General features: G+C 49.3%; 36 non-coding genes and 2 pseudogenes across 36 annotated transcripts; all 38 read right to left on the minus strand.

Moving 5' to 3' along the window:
* Positions 1 to 151: 151 nt before the first annotated feature.
* On the minus strand, positions 152 to 270 carry LOC149756066 (5S ribosomal RNA). The gene has a single exon (XR_016408231.1). It is a non-coding gene; the product is annotated as a 5S ribosomal RNA (ribosomal RNA).
* A 246-nt stretch (positions 271 to 516) lies between these two features.
* LOC149756067 (5S ribosomal RNA) lies at positions 517 to 635 on the minus strand. The gene has a single exon (XR_016407158.1). It is a non-coding gene; the product is annotated as a 5S ribosomal RNA (ribosomal RNA).
* A 246-nt stretch (positions 636 to 881) lies between these two features.
* On the minus strand, positions 882 to 1,000 carry LOC149756068 (5S ribosomal RNA). Its single transcript, XR_016411883.1, has one exon. It is a non-coding gene; the product is annotated as a 5S ribosomal RNA (ribosomal RNA).
* A 246-nt stretch (positions 1,001 to 1,246) lies between these two features.
* On the minus strand, positions 1,247 to 1,365 carry LOC149756069 (5S ribosomal RNA). Its single transcript, XR_016411894.1, has one exon. It is a non-coding gene; the product is annotated as a 5S ribosomal RNA (ribosomal RNA).
* Positions 1,366 to 1,612: 247 nt separating this feature from the next.
* On the minus strand, positions 1,613 to 1,731 carry LOC149756070 (5S ribosomal RNA). Its single transcript, XR_016404627.1, has one exon. It is a non-coding gene; the product is annotated as a 5S ribosomal RNA (ribosomal RNA).
* A 246-nt stretch (positions 1,732 to 1,977) lies between these two features.
* LOC149756071 (5S ribosomal RNA) lies at positions 1,978 to 2,096 on the minus strand. Its single transcript, XR_016411690.1, has one exon. It is a non-coding gene; the product is annotated as a 5S ribosomal RNA (ribosomal RNA).
* Positions 2,097 to 2,342: 246 nt separating this feature from the next.
* Positions 2,343 to 2,461, minus strand: LOC149756072 (5S ribosomal RNA). Its single transcript, XR_016408124.1, has one exon. It is a non-coding gene; the product is annotated as a 5S ribosomal RNA (ribosomal RNA).
* Positions 2,462 to 2,707: 246 nt separating this feature from the next.
* On the minus strand, positions 2,708 to 2,826 carry LOC149756073 (5S ribosomal RNA). The gene has a single exon (XR_016407887.1). It is a non-coding gene; the product is annotated as a 5S ribosomal RNA (ribosomal RNA).
* A 246-nt stretch (positions 2,827 to 3,072) lies between these two features.
* Positions 3,073 to 3,191, minus strand: LOC149756074 (5S ribosomal RNA). The gene has a single exon (XR_016411905.1). It is a non-coding gene; the product is annotated as a 5S ribosomal RNA (ribosomal RNA).
* A 246-nt stretch (positions 3,192 to 3,437) lies between these two features.
* On the minus strand, positions 3,438 to 3,556 carry LOC149756075 (5S ribosomal RNA). Its single transcript, XR_016411916.1, has one exon. It is a non-coding gene; the product is annotated as a 5S ribosomal RNA (ribosomal RNA).
* A 248-nt stretch (positions 3,557 to 3,804) lies between these two features.
* LOC149756076 (5S ribosomal RNA) lies at positions 3,805 to 3,923 on the minus strand. Its single transcript, XR_016402559.1, has one exon. It is a non-coding gene; the product is annotated as a 5S ribosomal RNA (ribosomal RNA).
* Positions 3,924 to 4,169: 246 nt separating this feature from the next.
* LOC149756077 (5S ribosomal RNA) lies at positions 4,170 to 4,288 on the minus strand. Its single transcript, XR_016405287.1, has one exon. It is a non-coding gene; the product is annotated as a 5S ribosomal RNA (ribosomal RNA).
* A 246-nt stretch (positions 4,289 to 4,534) lies between these two features.
* On the minus strand, positions 4,535 to 4,653 carry LOC149756078 (5S ribosomal RNA). The gene has a single exon (XR_016407151.1). It is a non-coding gene; the product is annotated as a 5S ribosomal RNA (ribosomal RNA).
* A 246-nt stretch (positions 4,654 to 4,899) lies between these two features.
* LOC149756079 (5S ribosomal RNA) lies at positions 4,900 to 5,018 on the minus strand. The gene has a single exon (XR_016406733.1). It is a non-coding gene; the product is annotated as a 5S ribosomal RNA (ribosomal RNA).
* A 247-nt stretch (positions 5,019 to 5,265) lies between these two features.
* Positions 5,266 to 5,384, minus strand: LOC149756080 (5S ribosomal RNA). Its single transcript, XR_016412480.1, has one exon. It is a non-coding gene; the product is annotated as a 5S ribosomal RNA (ribosomal RNA).
* A 249-nt stretch (positions 5,385 to 5,633) lies between these two features.
* On the minus strand, positions 5,634 to 5,752 carry LOC149756081 (5S ribosomal RNA). Its single transcript, XR_016411740.1, has one exon. It is a non-coding gene; the product is annotated as a 5S ribosomal RNA (ribosomal RNA).
* Positions 5,753 to 5,998: 246 nt separating this feature from the next.
* LOC149756082 (5S ribosomal RNA) lies at positions 5,999 to 6,117 on the minus strand. Its single transcript, XR_016411928.1, has one exon. It is a non-coding gene; the product is annotated as a 5S ribosomal RNA (ribosomal RNA).
* Positions 6,118 to 6,365: 248 nt separating this feature from the next.
* Positions 6,366 to 6,484, minus strand: LOC149756083 (5S ribosomal RNA). The gene has a single exon (XR_016402560.1). It is a non-coding gene; the product is annotated as a 5S ribosomal RNA (ribosomal RNA).
* Positions 6,485 to 6,730: 246 nt separating this feature from the next.
* Positions 6,731 to 6,849, minus strand: LOC149756084 (5S ribosomal RNA). The gene has a single exon (XR_016405288.1). It is a non-coding gene; the product is annotated as a 5S ribosomal RNA (ribosomal RNA).
* A 246-nt stretch (positions 6,850 to 7,095) lies between these two features.
* LOC149756085 (5S ribosomal RNA) lies at positions 7,096 to 7,214 on the minus strand. The gene has a single exon (XR_016407152.1). It is a non-coding gene; the product is annotated as a 5S ribosomal RNA (ribosomal RNA).
* A 246-nt stretch (positions 7,215 to 7,460) lies between these two features.
* LOC149756086 (5S ribosomal RNA) lies at positions 7,461 to 7,579 on the minus strand. The gene has a single exon (XR_016406734.1). It is a non-coding gene; the product is annotated as a 5S ribosomal RNA (ribosomal RNA).
* A 247-nt stretch (positions 7,580 to 7,826) lies between these two features.
* On the minus strand, positions 7,827 to 7,945 carry LOC149756087 (5S ribosomal RNA). The gene has a single exon (XR_016400835.1). It is a non-coding gene; the product is annotated as a 5S ribosomal RNA (ribosomal RNA).
* Positions 7,946 to 8,194: 249 nt separating this feature from the next.
* Positions 8,195 to 8,313, minus strand: LOC149756088 (5S ribosomal RNA). The gene has a single exon (XR_016400517.1). It is a non-coding gene; the product is annotated as a 5S ribosomal RNA (ribosomal RNA).
* Positions 8,314 to 8,559: 246 nt separating this feature from the next.
* On the minus strand, positions 8,560 to 8,678 carry LOC149756089 (5S ribosomal RNA). Its single transcript, XR_016405289.1, has one exon. It is a non-coding gene; the product is annotated as a 5S ribosomal RNA (ribosomal RNA).
* A 246-nt stretch (positions 8,679 to 8,924) lies between these two features.
* LOC149756090 (5S ribosomal RNA) lies at positions 8,925 to 9,043 on the minus strand. The gene has a single exon (XR_016406529.1). It is a non-coding gene; the product is annotated as a 5S ribosomal RNA (ribosomal RNA).
* Positions 9,044 to 9,289: 246 nt separating this feature from the next.
* On the minus strand, positions 9,290 to 9,408 carry LOC149756091 (5S ribosomal RNA). The gene has a single exon (XR_016411741.1). It is a non-coding gene; the product is annotated as a 5S ribosomal RNA (ribosomal RNA).
* Positions 9,409 to 9,654: 246 nt separating this feature from the next.
* LOC149756092 (5S ribosomal RNA) lies at positions 9,655 to 9,773 on the minus strand. Its single transcript, XR_016402182.1, has one exon. It is a non-coding gene; the product is annotated as a 5S ribosomal RNA (ribosomal RNA).
* A 246-nt stretch (positions 9,774 to 10,019) lies between these two features.
* On the minus strand, positions 10,020 to 10,138 carry LOC149756093 (5S ribosomal RNA). The gene has a single exon (XR_016403723.1). It is a non-coding gene; the product is annotated as a 5S ribosomal RNA (ribosomal RNA).
* Positions 10,139 to 10,386: 248 nt separating this feature from the next.
* On the minus strand, positions 10,387 to 10,505 carry LOC149756094 (5S ribosomal RNA). The gene has a single exon (XR_016411742.1). It is a non-coding gene; the product is annotated as a 5S ribosomal RNA (ribosomal RNA).
* Positions 10,506 to 10,751: 246 nt separating this feature from the next.
* Positions 10,752 to 10,870, minus strand: LOC149756095 (5S ribosomal RNA). Its single transcript, XR_016406530.1, has one exon. It is a non-coding gene; the product is annotated as a 5S ribosomal RNA (ribosomal RNA).
* A 246-nt stretch (positions 10,871 to 11,116) lies between these two features.
* LOC149756096 (5S ribosomal RNA) lies at positions 11,117 to 11,235 on the minus strand. Its single transcript, XR_016407099.1, has one exon. It is a non-coding gene; the product is annotated as a 5S ribosomal RNA (ribosomal RNA).
* Positions 11,236 to 11,481: 246 nt separating this feature from the next.
* On the minus strand, positions 11,482 to 11,600 carry LOC149756097 (5S ribosomal RNA). The gene has a single exon (XR_016411939.1). It is a non-coding gene; the product is annotated as a 5S ribosomal RNA (ribosomal RNA).
* Positions 11,601 to 11,848: 248 nt separating this feature from the next.
* Positions 11,849 to 11,967, minus strand: LOC149756098 (5S ribosomal RNA). The gene has a single exon (XR_016406861.1). It is a non-coding gene; the product is annotated as a 5S ribosomal RNA (ribosomal RNA).
* A 246-nt stretch (positions 11,968 to 12,213) lies between these two features.
* LOC149756099 (5S ribosomal RNA) lies at positions 12,214 to 12,332 on the minus strand (annotated as a pseudogene).
* A 246-nt stretch (positions 12,333 to 12,578) lies between these two features.
* LOC149756100 (5S ribosomal RNA) lies at positions 12,579 to 12,697 on the minus strand (annotated as a pseudogene).
* Positions 12,698 to 12,943: 246 nt separating this feature from the next.
* Positions 12,944 to 13,062, minus strand: LOC149756101 (5S ribosomal RNA). The gene has a single exon (XR_016406531.1). It is a non-coding gene; the product is annotated as a 5S ribosomal RNA (ribosomal RNA).
* A 246-nt stretch (positions 13,063 to 13,308) lies between these two features.
* LOC149756102 (5S ribosomal RNA) lies at positions 13,309 to 13,427 on the minus strand. The gene has a single exon (XR_016404200.1). It is a non-coding gene; the product is annotated as a 5S ribosomal RNA (ribosomal RNA).
* Positions 13,428 to 13,673: 246 nt separating this feature from the next.
* LOC149756103 (5S ribosomal RNA) lies at positions 13,674 to 13,792 on the minus strand. The gene has a single exon (XR_016411950.1). It is a non-coding gene; the product is annotated as a 5S ribosomal RNA (ribosomal RNA).
* Positions 13,793 to 13,859: the final 67 nt, after the last annotated feature.

Consider the following 13,859-nt stretch of genomic DNA (forward strand, 5'->3'; position numbering starts at 1 on the left):
AACGCGCTGTTCCGCTATGCGGCATGGCACCGCCAGTCTCCGGACTCAGTTTATTTTCGGGGGGAAAAAATTATCCGAAGAGGAAAAGCCAAAAGCCAAAAAATTAAAAATAAATATTATCAAAAAATAAAAAAGCGGGCAAAAAATAAAAAGGGTGCAACACGAGGACTTCCCAGGGGGTCACCCATCCTAGTACTTCTCTCACCCAAGCACGCTTAACTGCGGAGTTATGATGGGATCCGGTGCATTAGTGCTGGTATGATCGCACCCGTGACATGCCCTTCGAAACTCCCTTTTATGACAAAGCAGCAGACCGCGACGGCCCGAGACATTCGCGCTGCCGGGGCCATTCTGGCGTAGGATTCAACGCGCTGTTCCGCTATGCGGCATGGCACCGCCAGTCTCCGGACTCAGTTTATTTTCGGGGGGAAAAAATTATCCGAAGAGGAAAAGCCAAAAGCCGAAAAATTAAAAATAAATATTATCAAAAAATAAAAAAGCGGGCAAAAAATAAAAAGGGTGCAACACGAGGACTTCCCAGGGGGTCACCCATCCTAGTACTGCTCTCGCCCAAGCACGCTTAACTGCGGAGTTCTGATAGGATCCGGTGCATCAGTGCTGGTATGATCGCCCCCAAGACATGCCCTTCGAAACTCCCTTTTAAGACAAAGCAGCAGACCTCGACGGCCCGAGACATTCGCGCTGCCGGGGCCGTTCTGGCGTATGATTCAACGCGCTGTTCCGCTATGCGGCATGGCACCGCCAGTCTCCGGACTCAGTTTATTTTCGGGGGGAAAAAATTATCCGAAGAGGTAAAGCCAAAAGCCAAAAAATTAAAAATAAATATTATCAAAAAATAAAAAAGCGGGCAAAAAATAAAAGGGGTGCAACACGAGGACTTCCCAGGGGGTCACCCATCCTAGTACTACTCTCGCCCAAGCACGCTTAACTGCGGAGTTCTGATGGGATCCGGTGCATTAGTGCTGGTATGATCGCACCCATGACATGCCCATCGAAACACCCTTTTATGACAAAGCAGCAGACCTCGACGGCCCGAGACATTCGCGCTGCCGGGGCCGTTCTGGCGTAGGATTCAACGCGCTGTTCCGCTATGCGGCATGGCACCGCGAGTCTCCGGACTCAGTTTATTTTCGGGGGAAAAAAATTATCCGAAGAGGAAAAGCCAAAAGCCGAAAAATTAAAAATAAATGTTATCAAAAAATAAAAAAGCGGGCAAAAAATAAAAGGGGTGCAACACGAGGACTTCCCAGGGGGTCACCCATCCTAGTACTACTCTCGCCCAAGCACGCTTAACTGCGGAGTTCTGATGGGATCCGGTGCATTAGTGCTGGTATGATCGCACCCATGATATGCCCTTCGAAACTCCCATTTATGACAAAGCAGCAGACCTCGACGGCCCGAGACATTCGTGCTGCCGGGGCCGTTCTGGCGTAGGATTCAACGCGCTGGTCCCGCTATGTGGCATGGCACCGCCAGTCTCCGGACTCAGTTTATTGTCGGGGGAGAAAAATTATCCGAAGCGGAAAAGCCAAAAGCCAAAAAATTAAAAATAAATATTATCAAAAAATAAAAAAGCGGGCAAAAAATAAAAAGGGTGCAACACGAGGACTTCTCAGGGGGTCACCCATCCTAGTACTACTCTCGCCCAAGCACGCTTAACTGCGGGGTTCTGATGGGATCCGGTGCATTAGTGCTGGTATGATCGCACCCAAGACATGCCCTTCGAAACTCCCTTTTATGACAAAGCAGCAGACCTCGACGGCCCGAGACATTCGCGCTGCCGGGGCCGTTCTGGCGCAGGATTCAACACGCTGTTCCGCTATGCGGCATGGCACCGCCAGTCTCCGGACTCAGTTTATTTTCGGGGGGAAAAAATTATCCGAAGAGGAAAAGCCAAAAGCCGAAAAATTAAAAATAAATATTATCAAAAAATAAAAAAGCGGGTAAAAAATAAAAAGGGTGCAACACGAGGACTTCCCAGGGGGTCACCCATCCTAGTACTACTCTCGCCCAAGCACGCTTAACTGCGGAGTTCTGATGGGATCCGGTGCATCAGTGCTGGTATGATCGCACCCAAGACATGCCCTTCGAAACTCCCTTTTAAGACAAAGCAGCAGACCTCGACGTCCCGAGACATTCGCGCTGCCGGGGCCGTTCTGGCGTATGATTCAACGCGCTGTTCCGCTATGCGGCATGGCACCGCTAGTCTCCGGACTCAGTTTATTTTCGGGGGGAAAAAATTATCCGAAGAGGAAAAGCCAAAAGCCGAAAAATTAAAAATAAATATTATCAAAAAATAAAAAAGCGGGCAAAAAATAAAAGGGGTGCAACACGAGGACTTCCCAGGGGGTCACCCATCCTAGTACTTCTCTCGCCCAAGCACGCTTAACTGCGGAGTTATGATGGGATCCGGTGCATTAGTGCTGGTGTGATCGCACCCATGACATGCCCTTCGAAACTCCTTTTTATGACAAAGCAGCAGACCGCGACGGCCCGAGACATTCGCGCTGCCGGTGCCGTTCTGGCGTAGGATTCAACGCGCTGTTCCGCTATGCGGCATGGCACCGCCAGTCTCCGGACTCAGTTTATTTTCGGGAAAAAAAAATTATCCGAAGAGGAAAAGCCAAAAGCCGAAAAATTAAAAATAAATATTATCAAAAAATAAAAAAGCGGGCAAAAAATAAAAAGGGTGCAACACGAGGACTTCCCTGGGGGTCACCCATCCTAGTACTACTCTCGCCCAAGCACGCTTAACTGCGGAGTTCTGATGGGATCCGGTGCATTAGTGCTGTTTTGATCGCACCCATGACATGCCCTTCGAAACTCCCTTTTATGACAAAGCAGCAGACCTCGACGGCCCGAGGCATTCGCGCTGCCGGGGCCGTTCTGGCGTAGGATTCAACGCGCTGTTCCGCTATGCGGCATGGCACCGCGAGTCTCCGGACTCAGTTTATTTTCGGGGGAAAAAAATTATCCGAAGAGGAAAAGCCAAAAGCCGAAAAATTAAAAATAAATATTATCAAAAAATAAAAAAGCGGGCAAAAAATAAAAGGGGTGCAACACGAGGACTTCCCAGGGGGTCACCCATCCTAGTACTACTCTCGCCCAAGCACGCTTAACTGCGGAGTTCTGATGGGATCCGGTGCATTAGTGCTGGTATGATCGCACCCATGACATGCCCTTCGAAACTCCCTTTTATGACAAAGCAGCAGACCTCGACGGCCCGAGGCATTCGCGCTGCCGGGGCCGTTCTGGCGTAGGATTCAACGCGCTGTTCCGCTATGCGGCATGGCACCGCGAGTCTCCGGACTCAGTTTATTTTCGGGGGAAAAAAATTATCCGAAGAGGAAAAGCCAAAAGCCGAAAAATTAAAAATAAATATTATCAAAAAATAAAAAAGCGGGCAAAAAATAAAAGGGGTGCAACACGAGGACTTCCCAGGGGGTCACCCATCCTAGTACTACTCTCGCCCAAGCACGCTTAACTGCGGAGTTCTGATGGGATCCGGTGCATTAGTGCTGGTATGATCGCACCCATGACATGCCCATCGAAACTCCCTTTTATGACAAAGCAGCAGACCTCGACGGCCCGAGACATTCGCGCCGCCGGGGCCGTTCTGGCGTAGGATTCAACGCGCTGGTCCCGCTATGCGGCATGGCACCGCCAGTCTCCGGACTCAGTTTATTTTCGGGGAAAAAAAATTATCCGTAGAGGAAAAGCCAAAAGCCGAAAAATTAAAAATAAATATTATCAAAAAATAAAAAAGTGGAGAAAAAAATAAAAAGGGTGCAACACGAGGACTTCCCAGGGGGTCACCCATCCTAGTACTACTCTCGCCCAAGCACGCTTAACTGCGAAGTTCTGATGGGATCCGGTGCATTAGTGCTGGTATGATCGCACCCATGACATGCCCTTCGAAACTCCCTTTTATGACAAAGCAGCAGACCTCGACGGCCCGAGACATTCGCGCTGCCGGGGCCGTTCTGGCGTAGGATTCAACGCGCTGTTCCGCTATGCGGCATGGCACCGCGAGTCTCCGGACTCAGTTTATTTTCGGGGGAAAAAAATTATCCGAAGAGGAAAAGCCAAAAGCCGAAAAATAAAAAATAAATGTTATCAAAAAATAAAAAAGCGGGCAAAAAATAAAAGGGGTGCAACACGAGGACTTTCCAGGGGGTCACCCATCCTAGTACTACTCTCGCCCAAGCACGCTTAACTGCAGAGTTCTGATGGGATCCGGTGCATTAGTGCTGGTATGATCGCACCCATGACATGCCCTTCGAAACTTCCTTTTATGACAAAGCAGCAGACCTCGACAGCACGAGACATTCGCGCTGCCGGGGCCGTTCTGGCGTATGATTCAACGCGCTGTTCCGCTATGCGACATGGCACCGCCAGTCTCCGGACTCAGTTTATTTTCGGGGGGAAAAAATTATCCGAAGAGGAAAAGCCAAAAGCCAAAAAATTAAAAATAAATATAATCAAAAAATAAAAAAGCGGGCAAAAAATAAAAAGGGTGCAACACGAGGACTTCTCAGGGGGTCACCCATCCTAGTACTTCTCTCGCCCAAGCACGCTTAACTGCGGAGTTATGATGGGATCCGGTGCATTAGTGCTGGTATGATCGCACCCATGACATGCCCTTCGAAACTCCCTTTTATGACAAAGCAGCAGACCGCGACGGCCCGAGACATTCGCGCTGCCGGGGCCGTTCTGGCGTAGGATTCAACGCGCTGTTCCGCTATGCGGCATGGCTCCGCCAGTCTCCGGACTCAGTTTATTTTCGGAAAAAAAAAATTATCCGAAGAGGAAAAGCCAAAAGCCGAAAAATTAAAAATAAATATTATCAAAAAATAAAAAAGCGGGCAAAAAATAAAAAGGGTGCAACACGAGGACTTCCCAGGGGGTCACCCATCCTAGTACTACTCTCGCCCAAGCACGCTTAACTGCGGAGTTCTGATCGGATCCGGTGCATTAGTGCTGGTATGATCGCAACCATGACATGCCCTTCGAAACTCCCTTTTATGACAAAGCAGCAGACCTCGACGGCCCGAGGCATTCGCGCTGCCGGGGCCGTTCTGGCGTAGGATTCAACGCGCTGTTCCGCTATGCGGCATGGCACCGCGAGTCTCCGGACTCAGTTTATTTTCGGGGGAAAAAAATTATCCGAAGTGGAAAAGCCAAAAGCCGGAAAATTAAAAATAAATATTATCAAAAAATAAAAAAACAGGGAAAAAAATAAAAGGGGTGCAACACGAGGACTTCCCAGGGGGTCACCCATCCTAGTACTACTCTCGCCCAAGCACGCTTAACTACGGAGTTCTGATGGGATCCGGTGCATTAGTGCTGGTATGATCGCACCCATGACATGCCCATCGAAACTCCCTTTTATGACAAAGCAGCAGACCTCGACGGCCCGAGACATTCGCGCCGCCGGGGCCGTTCTGGCGTAGGATTCAACGCGCTGGTCCCGCTATGCGGCATGGCACCGCCAGTCTCCGGACTCAGTTTATTTTCGGGGGAAAAAAATTATCCGAAGAGGAAAAGCCAAAAGCCGAAAAATTAAAAATAAATATTATCAAAAAATAAAAAAGTGGAGAAAAAAAATAAAAAGGGTGCAACACGAGGACTTCCCAGGGGGTCACCCATCCTAGTACTACTCTCGCCCAAGCACGCTTAACTGCGGAGTTCTGATGGGATCCGGTGCATTAGTGCTGGTATGATCGCACCCATGACATGCCCTTCGAAACTCCCTTTTATGACAAAGCAGCAGACCTCGACGGCCCGAGGCATTCGCGCTGCCGGGGCCGTTCTGGCGTAGGATTCAACGCGCTGTTCCGCTATGCGGCATGGCACCGCGAGTCTCCGGACTCAGTTTATTTTCGGGGGAAAAAAATTATCCGAAGAGGAAAAGCCAAAAGCCAAAAAATTAAAAATAAATATTATCAAAAAATAAAAAAGCGGGCAAAAAATAAAAGGGGTGCAACACGAGGACTTCCCAGGGGGTCACCCATCCTAGTACTACTCTCGCCCAAGCACGCTTAACTGCGGAGTTCTGATGGGATCCGGTGCATTAGTGCTGGTATGATCGCACCCATGACATGCCCATCGAAACTCCCTTTTATGACAAAGCAGCAGACCTCGACGGCCCGAGACATTCGCGCCGCCGGGGCCGTTCTGGCGTAGGATTCAACGCGCTGGTCCCGCTATGCGGCATGGCACCGCCAGTCTCCGGACTCAGTTTATTTTCGGGGAAAAAAAATTATCCGTAGAGGAAAAGCCAAAAGCCGAAAAATTAAAAATAAATATTATCAAAAAATAAAAAAGTGGAGAAAAAAATAAAAAGGGTGCAACACGAGGACTTCCCAGGGGGTCACCCATCCTAGTACTACTCTCGCCCAAGCACGCTTAACTGCGAAGTTCTGATGGGATCCGGTGCATTAGTGCTGGTATGATCGCACCCATGACATGCCCTTCGAAACTCCCTTTTATGACAAAGCAGCAGACCTCGACGGCCCGAGACATTCGCGCTGCCGGGGCCGTTCTGGCGTAGGATTCAACGCGCTGTTCCGCTATGCGGCATGGCACCGCGAGTCTCCGGACTCAGTTTATTTTCGGGGGAAAAAAATTATCCGAAGAGGAAAAGCCAAAAGCCGAAAAATAAAAAATAAATGTTATCAAAAAATAAAAAAGCGGGCAAAAAATAAAAGGGGTGCAACACGAGGACTTTCCAGGGGGTCACCCATCCTAGTACTACTCTCGCCCAAGCACGCTTAACTGCAGAGTTCTGATGGGATCCGGTGCATTAGTGCTGGTATGATCGCACCCATGACATGCCCTTCGAAACTCCCTTTTATGACAAAGCAGCAGACCTCGACAGCCCGAGACATTCGCGCTGCCGGGGCCGTTCTGGCGTATGATTCAACGCGCTGTTCCGCTATGCGACATGGCACCGCCAGTCTCCGGACTCAGTTTATTTTCGGGGGGAAAAAATTATCCGAAGAGGAAAAGCCAAAAGCCAAAAAATTAAAAATAAATATAATCAAAAAATAAAAAAGCGGGCAAAAAATAAAAAGGGTGCAACACGAGGACTTCTCAGGGGGTCACCCATCCTAGTACTTCTCTCGCCCAAGCACGCTTAACTGCGGAGTTATGATGGGATCCGGTGCATTAGTGCTGGTATGATCGCACCCATGACATGCCCTTCGAAACTCCCTTTTATGACAAAGCAGCAGACCGCGACGGCCCGAGACATTCGCGCTGCCGGGGCCGTTCTGGCGTAGGATTCAACGCGCTGTTCCGCTATGCGGCATGGCTCCGCCAGTCTCCGGACTCAGTTTATTTTCGGAAAAAAAAAATTATCCGAAGAGGAAAAGCCAAAAGCCGAAAAATTAAAAATAAATATTATCAAAAAATAAAAAAGCGGGCAAAAAATAAAAAGGGTGCAACACGAGGACTTCCCAGGGGGTCACCCATCCTAGTACTACTCTCGCCCAAGCACGCTTAACTGCGGAGTTCTGATCGGATCCGGTGCATTAGTGCTGGTATGATCGCAACCATGACATGCCCTTCGAAACTCCCTTTTATGACAAAGCAGCAGACCTCGACGGCCCGAGGCATTCGCGCTGCCGGGGCCGTTCTGGCGTAGGATTCAACGCGCTGTTCCGCTATGCGGCATGGCACCGCGAGTCTCCGGACTCAGTTTATTTTCGGGGGAAAAAAATTATCCGAAGTGGAAAAGCCAAAAGCCGGAAAATTAAAAATAAATATTATCAAAAAATAAAAAAACAGGGAAAAAAATAAAAGGGGTGCAACACGAGGACTTCCCAGGGGGTCACCCATCCTAGTACTACTCTCGCCCAAGCACACTTAACTACGGAGTTCTGATGGGATCCGGTGCATTAGTGCTGGTATGATCGCACCCATGACATGCCCATCGAAACTCCCTTTTATGACAAAGCAGCAGACCTCGACGGCCCGAGACATTCGCGCCGCCGGGGCCGTTCTGGCGTAGGATTCAACGCGCTGGTCCCGCTATGCGGCATGGCACCGCCAGTCTCCGGACTCAGTTTATTTTCGGGGGAAAAAAATTATCCGAAGAGGAAAAGCCAAAAGCCGAAAAATTAAAAATAAATATTATCAAAAAATAAAAAAGTGGAGAAAAAAAATAAAAAGGGTGCAACACGAGGACTTCCCAGGGGGTCACCCATCCTAGTACTACTCTCGCCCAAGCACGCTTAACTGCGGAGTTCTGATGGGATCCGGTGCATTAGTGCTGGTATGATCACACCCATGACATGCCCTTCGAAACTACCTTTTATGACAAAGCAGCAGACCTCGACGGCCCGAGACATTCGCGCTGCCGGGGCCGTTCTGGCGTAGGATTCAACGCGCTGTTCCGCTATGCGGCATGGCACCGCGAGTCTCCGGACTCAGTTTATTTTCGGGGGAAAAAAATTATCCGAAGAGGAAAAGCCAAAAGCCGAAAAATAAAAAATAAATGATATCAAAAAATAAAAAAGCGGAAAAAAAATAAAAGGGGTGCAACACGAGGACTTTCCAGGGGGTCACCCATCCTAGTACTACTCTCGCCCAAGCACGCTTAACTGCAGAGTTCTGATGGGATCCGGTGCATTAGTGCTGGTATGATCGCACCCATGACATGCCCTTCGAAACTCCCTTTTATGACAAAGCAGCAGACCTCGACGGCCCGAGACATTCGCGCTGCCGGGGCCGTTCTGGCGTATGATTCAACGTGCTGTTCCGCTATGCGGCATGGCACCGCCAGTCTCCGGACTCAGTTTATTTTCGGGGGGAAAAAATTATCCGAAGAGGGAAAGCCAAAAGCCAAAAAATTAAAAATAAATATTATCAAAAAATAAAAAAGCGGGCAAAAAATAAAAAGGGTGCAACACGAGGACTTCCCAGGGGGTCACCCATCCTAGTACTTCTCTCGCCCAAGCACGCTTAACTGCGGAGTTATGATGGGATCCGGTGCATTAGTGCTGGTATGATCGCACCCATGACATGCCCTTCGAAACTCCCTTTTATGACAAAGCAGCAGACCGCGACGGCCCGAGACATTCGCGCTGCCGAGGCCGTTCTGGCGTAGGATTCAACGCGCTGTTCCGCTATGCGGCATGGCACCGCCAGTCTCCGGACTCAGTTTATTTTCGGGAAAAAAAAATTATCCGAAGAGGAAAAGCCAAAAGCCGAAAAATTAAAAATAAATATTATCAAAAAATAAAAAAGCGGGCAAAAAATAAAAAGGGTGCAACACGAGGACTTCCCAGGGGGTCACCCATCCTAGTACTACTCTCGCCCAAGCACGCTTAACTGCGGAGTTCTGATGGGATCCGGTGCATTAGTGCTGGTATGATCGCACCCATGACATGCCCTTCGAAACTCCCTTTTATGACAAAGCAGCAGACCTCGACGGCCCGAGGCATTCGCGCTGCCGGGGCCGTTCTGGCGTAGGATTCAACGCGCTGTTCCGCTATGCGGCATGGCACCGCCAGTCTCCGGACTCAGTTTATTTTCGGGAAAAAAAAATTATCCGAAGAGGAAAAGCCAAAAGCCGAAAAATTAAAAATAAATATTATCAAAAAATAAAAAAGCGGGCAAAAAATAAAAAGGGTGCAACACGAGGACTTCCCTGGGGGTCACCCAACCTAGTACTACTCTCGCCCAAGCACGCTTAACTGCGGAGTTCTGATGGGATCCGGTGCATTAGTGCTGGTATGATCGCACCCATGACATGCCCTTCGAAACTCCCTTTTATGACAAAGCAGCAGACCTCGACGGCCCGAGGCATTCGCGCTGCCGGGGCCGTTCTGGCGTAGGATTCAACGCGCTGTTCCGCTATGCGGCATGGCACCGCGAGTCTCCGGACTCAGTTTATTTTCGGGGGAAAAAAATTGTCCGAAGAGGAAAAGCCAAAAGCCGAAAAATTGAAAATAAATATTATCAAAAAATAAAAAAGCGGGCCAAAAATAAAAGGGGTGCAACACGAGGACTTCCCAGGGGGTCACCCATCCTAGTACTACTCTCCCCCAAGCACGCTTAACTGCGGAGTTCTGATGGGATCCGGTGCATTAGTGCTGGTATGATCGCACCCATGACATGCCCATCGAAACTCCCTTTTATGACAAAGCAGCAGACCTCGACGGCCCGAGACATTCGCGCCGCCGGGGCCGTTCTGGCGTAGGATTCAACGCGCTGGTCCCGCTATGCGGCATGGCACCGCCAGTCTCCGGACTCAGTTTATTTTTGGGGAAAAAAAATTATCCGAAGAGGAAAAGCCAAAAGCCGAAAAATTAAAAATAAATATTATCAAAAAATAAAAAAGTGGAGAAAAAAATAAAAAGGGTGCAACACGAGGACTTCCCAGGGGGTCACCCATCCTAGTACTACTCTCGCCCAAGCACGCTTAACTGCGGAGTTCTGATGGGATCCGGTGCATTAGTGCTGGTATGATCGCACCCATGACATGCCCTTCGAAACTCCCTTTTATGACAAAGTAGCAGACCTCGACGGCCCGAGACATTCGCGCTGCCGGGGCCGTTCTGGCGTAGGATTCAACGCGCTGTTCCGCTATGCGGCATGGCACCGCCAGTCTCCGGACTCAGTTTATTTTCCGGGGGAAAAAATTATCCGAAGAGAAAAAGCCAAAAGCCAAAAAATTAAAAATAAATATTATCAAAAAATAAAAAAGCGGGCAAAAAATAAAAAGGGTGCAACACGAGGACTTCCCAGGGGGTCACCCATCCTAGTACTTCTCTCGCCCAAGCACGCTTAACTGCGGAGTTATGATGGGATCCGGTGCATTAGTGCTGGTATGATCGCACCCATGACATGCCCTTCGAAACTCCCTTTTATGACAAAGCAGCAGACCGCGACGGCCCGAGACATTCGCGCTGCCGGGGCCGTTCTGGCGTAGGATTCAACGCGCTGTTCCGCTATGCGGCATGGCACCGCCAGTCTCCGGACTCAGTTTATTTTCGGAAAAAAAAAATTATCCGAAGAGGAAAAGCCAAAAGCCGAAAAATTAAAAATAAATATTATCAAAAAATAAAAAAGCGGGCAAAAAATAAAAAGGGTGCAACACGAGGACTTCCCAGGGGGTCACCCATCCTAGTACTACTCTCGCCCAAGCATGCTTAACTGCGGAGTTCTGATCGGATCCGGTGCATTAGTGCTGGTATGATCGCACCCATGACATGCCCTTCGAAACTCCCTTTTATGACAAAGCAGCAGACCTCGACGGCCCGAGGCATTCGCGCTGCCGGGGCCGCTCTGGCGTAGGATTCAACGCGCTGTTCCGCTATGCGGCATGGCACCGCGAGTCTCCGGACTCAGTTTATTTTCGGGGGAAAAAAATTATCCGAAGTGGAAAAGCCAAAAGCCGGAAAATTAAAAATAAATATTATCAAAAAATAAAAAAGCGGGCAAAAAATAAAAGGGGTGCAACACGAGGACTTCCCAGGGGGTCACCCATCCTAGTACTACTCTCGCCCAAGCACGCTTAACTGCGGAGTTCTGATGGGATCCGGTGCATTAGTGCTGGTATGATCGCACCCATGACATGCCCATCGAAACTCCCTTTTTTGACAAAGCAGCAGACCTCGACGGCCCGAGACATTCGCGCCGCCGGGGCCGTTCTGGCGTAGGATTCAACGCGCTGGTCCCGCTATGCGGCATGGCACCGCCAGTCTCCGGACTCAGTTTATTTTCGGAGGAAAAAAATTATCCGAAGAGGAAAAGCCAAATTCCGAAAAATTAAAAATAAATATTATCAAAAAATAAAAAATTGGAGAAAAAAATAAAAAGGGTGCAACACGAGGACTTCCCCGGGGGTCACCCATCCTAGTACTACTCTCGCCAAAGCACGCTTAACTGCGGAGTTCTGATGGGATCCGGTGCATTAGTGCTGGTATGATCGCACCCATGACATGCCCTTCGAAACTCCCTTTTATGACAAAGCAGCAGACCTCGACGGCCCGAGACATTCGCGCTGCCGGGGCCGTTCTGGCGTAGGATTCAACGCGCTGTTCCGCTATGCGGCATGGCACCGCCAGTCTCCGGACTCAGTTTATTTTCGGGGGAAAAAAATTATCCGAAGAGGAAAAGCCAAAAGCCGAAAAATAAAAAATAAATGATATCAAAAAATAAAAAAGCGGAAAAAAAATAAAAGGGGTGCAACACGAGGACTTTCCAGGGGGTCACCCATCCTAGTACTACTCTCGCCCAAGCACGCTTAACTGCAGAGTTTTGATGGGATCCGGGGCATTAGTGCTGGTATGATCGCACCCATGACATGCCCTTCGAAACTCCCTTTTATGACAAAGCAGCAGACCTCGACGGCCCGAGACATTCGCGCTGCCGGGGCCGTTCTGGCGTATGATTCAACTTGCTGTTCCGCTATGCGGCATGGCACCGCCAGTCTCCGGACTCAGTTTATTTTCGGGGGGAAAAAATTATCCGAAGAGGAAAAGCCAAAAGCCGAAAAATTAAAAATAAATATTATCAAAAAATAAAAAAGCGGGCAAAAAATAAAAAGGGTGCAACACGAGGACTTCCCAGGGGGTCACCCATCCTAGTACTTCTCTCGCCCAAGCACGCTTAACTGCGGAGTTATGATGGGATCCGTTGCATTAGAGCTGGTATGATCGCACCCATGACATGCCCTTCGAAACTCCCTTTTATGACAAAGCAGCAGACCGCGACGGCCCGAGACATTCGGGCTGCCGGGGCCGTTCTGGCATAGGATTCAACGCGCTGTTCCGCTATGCGGCATGGCACCGCCAGTCTCCGGACTCAGTTTATTTTCCGGGGGAAAAAATTATCCGAAGAGGAAAAGCCAAAAGCCAAAAAATTAAAAATAAATATTATCAAAAAATAAAAAAACGGGCAAAAAATAAAAAGGGTGCAACACGAGGACTTCCCAGGGGGTCACCCATCCTAGTACTTCTCTCGCCCAAGCACGCTTAACTGCGGAGTTATGATGGGATCCGGTGCATTAGTGCTGGTATGATCGCACCCATGACATGCCCTTCGAAACTCCCTTTTATGACAAAGCAGCAGACCGCGGCGGCCCGAGACATTCGCGCTGCCGGGGCCGTTCTGGCGTAGGATTCAACGCGCTGTTCCGCTATGCGGCATGGCACCGCCAGTCTCCGGACTCAGTTTATTTTCGGAAAAAAAAAATTATCCGAAGAGGAAAAGCCAAAAGCCGAAAAATTAAAAATAAATATTATCAAAAAATAAAAAAGCGGGCAAAAAATAAAAAGGGTGCAACACGAGGACTTCCCAGGGGGTCACCCATCCTAGTACTACTCTCGCCCAAGCACGCTTAACTGCGGAGTTCTGATCGGATCCGGTGCATTAGTGCTGGTATGATCGCACCCATGACATGCCCTTCGAAACTCCCTTTTATGACAAAGCAGCAGACCTCGACGGCCCGAGGCATTCGCGCTGCCGGGGCCGTTCTGGCGTAGGATTCAACGCGCTGTTCCGCAATGCGGCGTGGCACCGCGAGTCTCCGGACTCAGTTTATTTTCGGGGGAAAAAAATTATCCGAAGTGGAAAAGCCAAAAGCCGGAAAATTAAAAATAAATATTATCAAAAAATAAAAAAGCGGGCAAAAAATAAAAGGGGTGCAACACGAGGACTTCCCAGGGGGTCACCCATCCTAGTACTACTCTCGCCCAAGCACGCTTAACTGCGGAGTTCTGATGGGATCCGGTGCATTAGTGCTGGTATGATCGCACCCATGACATGCCCATCGAAACTCCCTTTTTTGACAAAGCAGCAGACCTCGACGGCCCGAGACATTCGCG

The sequence above is a fragment of the Phoenix dactylifera genome, chromosome 4 (genome assembly GCF_051530095.1).
Source record: "Phoenix dactylifera cultivar Ajwa chromosome 4, Ajwa_hap1_PhDact_Kaust_v1.1, whole genome shotgun sequence".
Classification (NCBI taxonomy): Eukaryota; Viridiplantae; Streptophyta; class Magnoliopsida; order Arecales; family Arecaceae; genus Phoenix; species Phoenix dactylifera.